Genomic DNA, 8,334 nt, shown 5'->3' with positions numbered 1-8,334 from the left:
TGGCAGCACATGAGAGGAGTAAAGCAGGTGACGTTGGCACCCCACCCCGCTGACAATGTGAGTTCAAAACACAGAAATCCGCGACCTAAAGAACCAGGCAGCGGGCCAGGAGTCGACTTATTGGCTACTGGGGCGTCAAAGGCGGCGGATAACGTTAAAGATTCCAATTCCAATCTGAAGATCCACAGAAGACAAAGCGGCTTGGTGGGCTCAGACAAAGCGTACCGCGCGGTCAGTCCGTTGTGCTCTCCTGCCTGGCCCCCGGTATCAGGGTGGTCCTCTGTGTGTCTCCATCAGCCTGCCCAGAATCAGCTCAGAGGGCGTTGATAATGGGGGTCTTTACGCTAAGACCCTGCAGATCACATCAGCTCAGTCAGCTCAGCTTTCCAGTGTGGTGAAGGTGGGCTTCACACACCAACGACAAGGTGAAGAGCCACACCTGATTGGCTGGCCGATGACAAATCAGCCCGATGGTGGCGCGTCATTGTGCCTGCCTGGCGCTGATCTTCGCTCATTCACGTGTCTGATGTCCTCCAACACTGCATTGCCCACCTCATATGTACGCCTTCATCAGCCAATCACACACGGAGGACGGTCAGGAGCGACAAGATTGGGGTCTGAAGCTGAGCGGTCAAAGGGGCAAAACCCAAAATCAAACCTCACAAGGAAACCCTTCAAGTTCAACACACACACACGGTGCCCATTAGAACTCGTCAGCCCCCTTCAGTGCTACACAACGCTGAGTCCCCGTGGGGTCACTTTGGTATTCTTCACATTGAAAAGGACCCTCAAATGTCACAGTGACGGCGAATCTCCACAAAGTAAAGGCAGACAGACAGAAAACACAAAAGAACAAAACCCCCAAGCATGTAATGAGACACGTCACTGGTGCGGCCCACCTTTAGCTCAATGGAGGTCTCCTGTCTGGGTAGGTGGCGAGTCAGTATGGTGGTCTGACCTACAAAATGAAGACCAAAGAACATAACGAGCGAGTCGGGGGACGGAGATGAGGACCCCATCAATCAATCAAGAAGAAGTGGAAGGAAGACTGAAGAAGATGAGTGAGGGGGGGCACCAAGAGGGGTCACAAGCTACAGTGGTAGACACTGGAGAGACTGGGCAAACCACAACTGTGCCCGCCCAGGTGCTTCACCAGCCACAGCTTTATGGAGAGTGGCAGGGACACAAGGCACATGGCAGACTCTGAAGTCAGCTGGCCCTGTGGTCTGCTAAGATGCGCCATCCCACCATTAAGAGTGACAGTGGCAGCAGCAGTCCTTGGAAGGCTCATGGGGGTAAAATCAACGCAGAAAAACCCGATGAAGACAGACGTGTGCCTTGGGAAGAGACAACACGCTGAAGCCCCTCGAGTGACAATGTCAGCGTCCTGGAGTGGCCCTGTCAGAGTGCAGAGCCCAAGGTTATCGAGCATCACATAATGGCCCCACAGGCAATGGCACAAAAACTCAGACCAGGATAAGAACTGGTGCCACCTCAGAGCAGGACATGAGCGGAAGTAGGGGGCATCTCAGCAAGGCTGAGACTTTGGGGCACCCTGTGCCACAAACTGTCACTCATGATGGCATCAGCCTGCGAGGTTCGGAGCGGAGCGGAGCTGTAAGACACTTGTCATATGTGTGCATGTGATGGTGACGTGCCCAGGACTCACTGTGGTCATGACGTCACCAGATGCCCTGGTAGAACTCTGGCCACGGCTGTAGATCTGTTTGTGTTTTCTTTTCTAGTCATTTTGGTTTTTGGATTCTTTTTTTGTTTGTCGATGGCAGTCGTCCTCAATAGGATCACCTGCTCGCCTCCAATGACTGGTGCAGTCTGGTTTTACGCCCAAGAAGTCGACCATCGACCGCATCCTGGCATCATGGAGCGCAAGAGCGAATATCGGCAGAGTTTCTTGGCAGCTTCTGTCGATTTTCATAAAGCGTTTGACTCAGTTGATCGAGCTGCCCTGTTGGACATCCTGAGTGTTTGTGAGATCCCCCCACAGTTGCTGGCTATCATGGCCGGCCTGTCCACTGGTACTGTGAGTGCTGTGCAGACTGGAGGCAGACCCTCTGTGTTTTTCCCAGTTTATTCTGGAGTTCGTCAGCGGTGTGTTCTGCTCCTACTCTGGTCAATGATCACATGGACTGGGCGTTGGGCAAGATTGGGGGGTCCAGAGGCTGGGGGGCATCTGTTGGTGAAGAAAGATTCACGGATCTTGACTTTGCTGATGATGCTGTGATCTTCACAGAGTCAATGGAGGCTCTGATCGGGGGTCTCAAGAGACTGAGTGAGGGGTCTGAGTGTCTGGGCTTGCAAGTCTTCTTCTTTCGGCTGCTCCTGTTAGGGGTCACCACAGCAGATCATCTTCTTCCATATCTTCCTGTCCTCGTCATCTTGCTCTGTCACCCCCGTCACCTGCTTGTCCTCTCTCACCACATCCACAAACCTTCTCTTAGGTCTTCCTCTTCTCCTCTTCCCTGGCAGCTCTACCCTTAGTACCCTTCACCCATTATACCCAGCATCTCTCCAAACCCACGTAATCTCTCCACTCTGACTTTGTCTCCCAACCGTCCCACCTGAGCTGACCCTCTAATGTCCTCATTTCTAATCCTGCCCATCCTCGTCACATTCAATGCCAATCTTATCATCTTTAACTCTGCCACCTCCATCTCTGTCTCCTGTGCCACCGTCTCCAGCCCACAGAACACAGCTGGTCTCACTGCCATCCTGTAGACCTTCCCTGTCACTATTTCTGATATTCGTCTGTCACTAATCACTCCTGACACTCTTCTCCACTCTGCCTGCACTCTCTTCTTCACTTCTCTTCCACACTCCCCATTACTCTGTACTGTTCATCCCAAGTATTTAAACTTCTCCACCTTCTCCAACTCGACTCCCCTCATCCTCATCACTCCACTGACCTCCCTCTCATTCACACACAAGTGTTCTGTCTTGGTGGTCCTACTGGCCTTCATTCCTCTCCTCTCATATCTCCACCTCTCCAGAGTCTCCTCATCCTGTAGATCACAATGTCATCAGCAGACATCACAGTCCACGGGGATTCCTGTCTATTCTCGTCTGTCAGCCTGTCCATCACCATTGGAGATAAGAAAGTGCTCAAAGGTGATCCCTGATGTCATCCCACCACCGTCACTCCTACCACAGACCTCACCACGGTCACACTGCCCTCGTTCATATCCTGTGCCACTCTTATGTTCTTCTCTGCCACTCCCGACTTCCTCATCCAACACCACAGCTCCTCTCACTCACCCTGTCATTTGCTCTCTTCAGGTCCACAAAGACGCAATGCAACTCCATCTGTTCTTCTCTAAACTTCTCCATCAACATCCTCAGAGCAAACATCTCATCTGTGGTGCTTTCTTGGCATGAAACCATCCTGCTGCTCACTGATCATCACCTCACTTCTTATCTGACCGTCCACTACTCTTTCCCATAACTCCGTGCTGTGGCTCATCAATTTTATCCCCCTGTAGCTACTGCAGTCCTGCACATCCCCCTTATTGTTAAATATCAGCCCACCAGTCCACTTCTTCTCCACTTCTCCTCATCCTCTCACTTTCCAAGATTCCATTAGAAACTCCACTGCCATCTCTCATAAACACCTCCATACTTCCATGGGCTGGTGAGGGTCCTGATAAAAACCAACAGCCAGGCCTTTAATGACCTCTTGGGCTCGGCCATCAACAGGGTGTCTGAGTGTCGACCTGATCATCGAGAGGTTTACTTACCTTAGCAGTGACATTTATGTGACTCTGGTGACTCGTCCTGTGAAGTCAGTAGACAGATTGGGCGGTCATGAGGTCACTAAGGGGTCCAAGTCCAAGTCTTCAGAGTTCTGGTGCTTCCTGTTTGTGAGACATGGCCGCTATCCAGTGACGCTATCCAGTGTCCCAAATGAGGCACATGACCTGCATGGTGAGGGAGCGTCCATTACGGCACTACGGCCATGTGGCGCGATTACCTGAGGGTGTTCAGCTCACAGGACCCTCATTGTTGGGGAGCCGAGTGGCTGGACCGGGCCAAGGGGTCGCCCACGTGACACCTGGCTGTGGCATTTCCAGAGGGTGGGATTGGACTGCATGTCTGCCTGGGGGCTGCTAGCCGGGATCCCGAGTCGTTTCGTCGTGTGGCGGGTGCGGCGACGCTCTGTGCCAGTGCAGGCTCCCCAACTTGACTTGACTCAACTTGTTTTGTTCGACTGATTTTTGGTTTTCCTCCAGCGCGCCGTTTCCTCGGGTTTTGACTTTTTTTCCGGGCCGACTCTGGATATCCTGCGTTATCACCTCCGCGGCCTCGTGTATAAACGCTGCTTCTTGTCTCCGTATTCATTTTTAAGAAGTTCGATTCAATCACAGCCTCATTTATTTGAAATTTGAAACCCTACCTATGAAGACCTAAGGCAGAAGGTGGCATAGCACTACCCCACCTTCAGTTTTGTGACAGGGTGGCAAATACACAAGCTATAAAGACCTGGGGTCTCGTGTACCCACAAACGTGTCATAGACGCCCGTCTCCACGCTCACATCGGGGGGTTTAAAAACGAAACTTGGCGTAAGGCGCCGCACATTGTCACACACCAGGCGTACGCACGCTTCTGCTCACTTTGGTAAACGGTGTCACCCAGCGTCCAAGCGGTGCTCTCCCTTTGTCAGATATCCTCGGTGATGCAGGCGTCACCCAACACACCAGAATGACAAACGTAATCCACTCGATCGTAACGATTCTGTGACAATAGAGTGGTCCACGGGAGGGCCGCCTCAGTGTGGGTATCAGAGGGGTTTGTGATGTCACAGCTGCAGCGGGCGGGGGTGTTGGGGGGATCGGGGTGCACCACCCAGCCCCGCAGGACACTCTCAGCACACACTGCGGCCCCCCACATGGACTCCACGCAGCCGTCTGTCTGTTTGAGCTTCTCCCACCGGGCACACGGACCTTGAGGCTCCACTCGGGTGCTGCGGCGGAGCTGCTTGTGCTTCTGACTCTGATGGCCACTTCATGAGCCATTGGCGCCGGCTTGTCACACTCGTCCGGTCACATTGTATTCATTTATTTGTCATTTTAGGTTTTCATCCAACTGAAGGAGCCTTCTACTCGCGTCACAGCCATATCTGTACTGACACATCAAGTGACGTCATTGACACGATAAGCTGTGGTCATGTGACCCATCAAGCGTGCAGCATAAATAATAAAATGAAATCCACCAGAGTGCCGTCTCACCTACCAACGGCAGGACTGTTTCTGGAAAGTCCCATCGATGTCCTCCTTGGTGACGACTTACAGGCGGAAGTCAAAGCGGCGACTTCGAAACTTCTCAGGAGACTCCAGCGTGAAAAAAGAAGGCCGAACGTCATTTCAGACGTTCAGGACAGGAGACGTCCCCTTCAGCGCTGGGCTGGCATCACCAATGAATGTTGGGGTCTCGGCTCAAATGAGTCCCGTGATGGCCGACTACAGCCGCGTCTTGCCAGGTCCCACTCTGGCTCCCCGTGACCCTGGACCGTCTCCTGCATGTTATCCATCCCAGAGGGGGCACCAGGCAGGACCCCAGACTACCACACTTGTGTCCCAGTTGAATTATTTACTTAAGATGTGAACTGCTAAGTTTTCGGCCACACAAGGCCACATGTTCAACGCCCGCTGGCCTTCCACAGAATGTGCTCTTCTGGGCCCATGCCGTTCAAAGGCGTCCCCAAGTCGGTGACGCTTGTGTGCCTGGCAGTAAACCCGCTTGTCCCCAAGTCAGTGACGCTCGTGTGCCTGGCAGTGAACCCGCTTGTCCCCAAGTCGGTGACGCTCGTGTGCCTGGCAGTGAACCCGCTTGCTGCCCGCCTCTCCTCTTCCATGTGGCTCTCTAATTGCCCTGCCAGGTGGACTTTATGATTCACTGAGTGGCATAAAATGCGCCATTGATAAGCTGTGCCCCGCATTCACATGAATGTTTGTTTTGTCACAAAGGCCCACCCAGTGGCGGGGATTAGTGCCTGTCAGGACCCGAGTGGTCCTAATCTGGGAATTTATTTGCACAACTGTTAGCATTACGGGATGCCAATCCCAAAAAACAAATTGTTAACTTAGCTGCCAACAAACCTTCACAAAGACAATAAACTGGAAAACATTTCATCTGCGGAAATGCGTATGATGGGGCAATCCTTACCAAAGATGAAGTAAAGAACCCTGCGATGACCTGAAACAGCCAGCCTGCCTGCCAACCTGGCAAGATGCCCGTCTCCAGCTTTACTGGCCTGCGTCATTCTGTCTTCAACACTCATTTTCCTTGATTTTTTTAAGGAAAGGGCACCCAAACAAAGCCAAAGCAGGACCTCAAACTTCTTGATCACATGGCATGGCTGGCACACCAGAGCGGAGGTACCAACGAGCATGTCACAGAGTTGTACTGGCATCAAACGTCATCCTTGTGCGCTCAGGGGTGACTGGTGACAATGAATGGCGTGCAACCTGCAGCTTCAGGGCACAAAGGCCCACCTTGTGGAGTGACCTGGGAGCAAATCCATGGGTGGACTGACCTCAGGAGCAGCCGCTCACTGGCACTGCCATCTGAGCCGAGTCACCTTCAGCTGATGTTCTGCAAAGGGAAGCTCATCTGCCACCTGCTTCATCTTCTTGCTGTCCCAAGTTGTCACTCAGCAGTGACATCCGAGGCAGCAGAAGCACATGCAGTGCTGGACAGCAGTGGCCACGTTGTCACATGTGACCCACCGTCTGGTGACATGATGAACAGAAAGCACCAGTCAGCTTACCTGATCTCCAGAGACCAAACTCACGGCACACGGAGGGCACAAAGCGCACGCCTGCCCGTCCTCCGGCAGAACAGGGGGGCTTCCATCCCGAGACCCCGGCCACTTAATGTCCTCCAGCGCTCAGCCAGAGGGACATTCAGGCAGCTTCAGGCCTTCATTGGTCACCAGACTCCATTGAAGAATCGCGATGGCCTCTGTCACCTCTTGATAGCGTGAATGCTAATATCCTGGGGGCTCATTCTGTCCCTGTCACGTCTTTCTATCGCAGACCCCAGAGCTGTGGGCTTTATGACATCTGGAGAGTCAGCCGTGTCCTCCCTCCATGAACGTCGAGGCTAGAAATGGAACGGTGGCAGTGGCGGCCATTTTGAAGATTTGACGGCCACACGTTGAGCTCTCGCTCCTCGCGGCTCTCAGCGTCTAAAAGCGTAAAGTTTGGATGTGCGAAGGGAAGAGAAATAACTCTGTGCTCCTGAATGCACGTCCATTCGCTCCTCGAGTTCTTCGTTTGGCTCCGCTGCTAATAAATTGTCGTTCACTTTACAGATTAATCGCCCGCCGTCGCAATGAACGCTGAATATCCTTAAATCGGCGAGCGTCCTTTAGGCTCTGCAGTAAACGCAAGGCACGTTGAGCTTTTATGGTGGAGCACAGGCTGCTTGGCCCGCGTGTCACATTGTTATTTACAGGTGACACGTTGGCTGAGCTTCTGTGACGACGCGTCCCTCACTGTCACCGCCACAAACACTTCTTGGGGTCTTCACCTGCAACACACCAGTGAGGTGTTTATTAAGTGACCAACTAACGCAGGTCAATGGTGGCCTCACTCGATGTGACACGTTTGTCAGAAGGCCTGTGACTCCTCCATGTTAACAAGTCACGTCACCGTCACGTCCACAGGCCGCACTGCACAGACATGAACAACCAGCCGAGCCCACCGATGTTCCACCAAGCAGCCTTTGTCGAGGTGTCGTCACAAATGAGTGGCAGCGTGCAGTAGCCACGTGACACGCACTACGATGGTGAGGATTAGCTGAGCGGTGCGGAGCCCCTGAGGTCAGCCAAAGCCCCCCTGTTTTCTAGAATAAAGACCAGGGAGTCCAAACCTGAAACATTACAGCAGCTTCAAACCAAACCGTCTCATAAAGACAAAGGTCTCCCTGCTGGTGAAAGCTGATGTCACAACCAGGGACAGACGCCCACATCAGCAGGCATCACTGCCACCCATAAAGGCAGCGCCTCCTTTAACAAATCCACAAAGTGTCCTGAGTGCGGTCAGACACAGCGAGGCTCCTGTGCTCCTCAAGGCTGGAGATTTTCTGTCACTGCGTCCGTCACCCTGACCGCTCTGATGACCCCAAATCAAAGTCCCCTTCGCACCGACATCAAACATGGACGCCGTCGCAGGTCTGAGGCATTTGGATCACAGCAGGAGAAGCTCAGGCCAGGACCAGGTGGAGACATGGCAGGCGGGTACCGGCGCCCCACTCAGGGTGGTCTCCCTTCAGTTACCTGGCTGGCAGGACCAGAAATCAGCTTACATTACAGAGCC

Source organism: Polypterus senegalus, chromosome 15 (genome assembly GCF_016835505.1).
Source record: "Polypterus senegalus isolate Bchr_013 chromosome 15, ASM1683550v1, whole genome shotgun sequence".
Classification (NCBI taxonomy): Eukaryota; Metazoa; Chordata; class Cladistia; order Polypteriformes; family Polypteridae; genus Polypterus; species Polypterus senegalus.
This window is presented reverse-complemented; position numbering follows the sequence as displayed.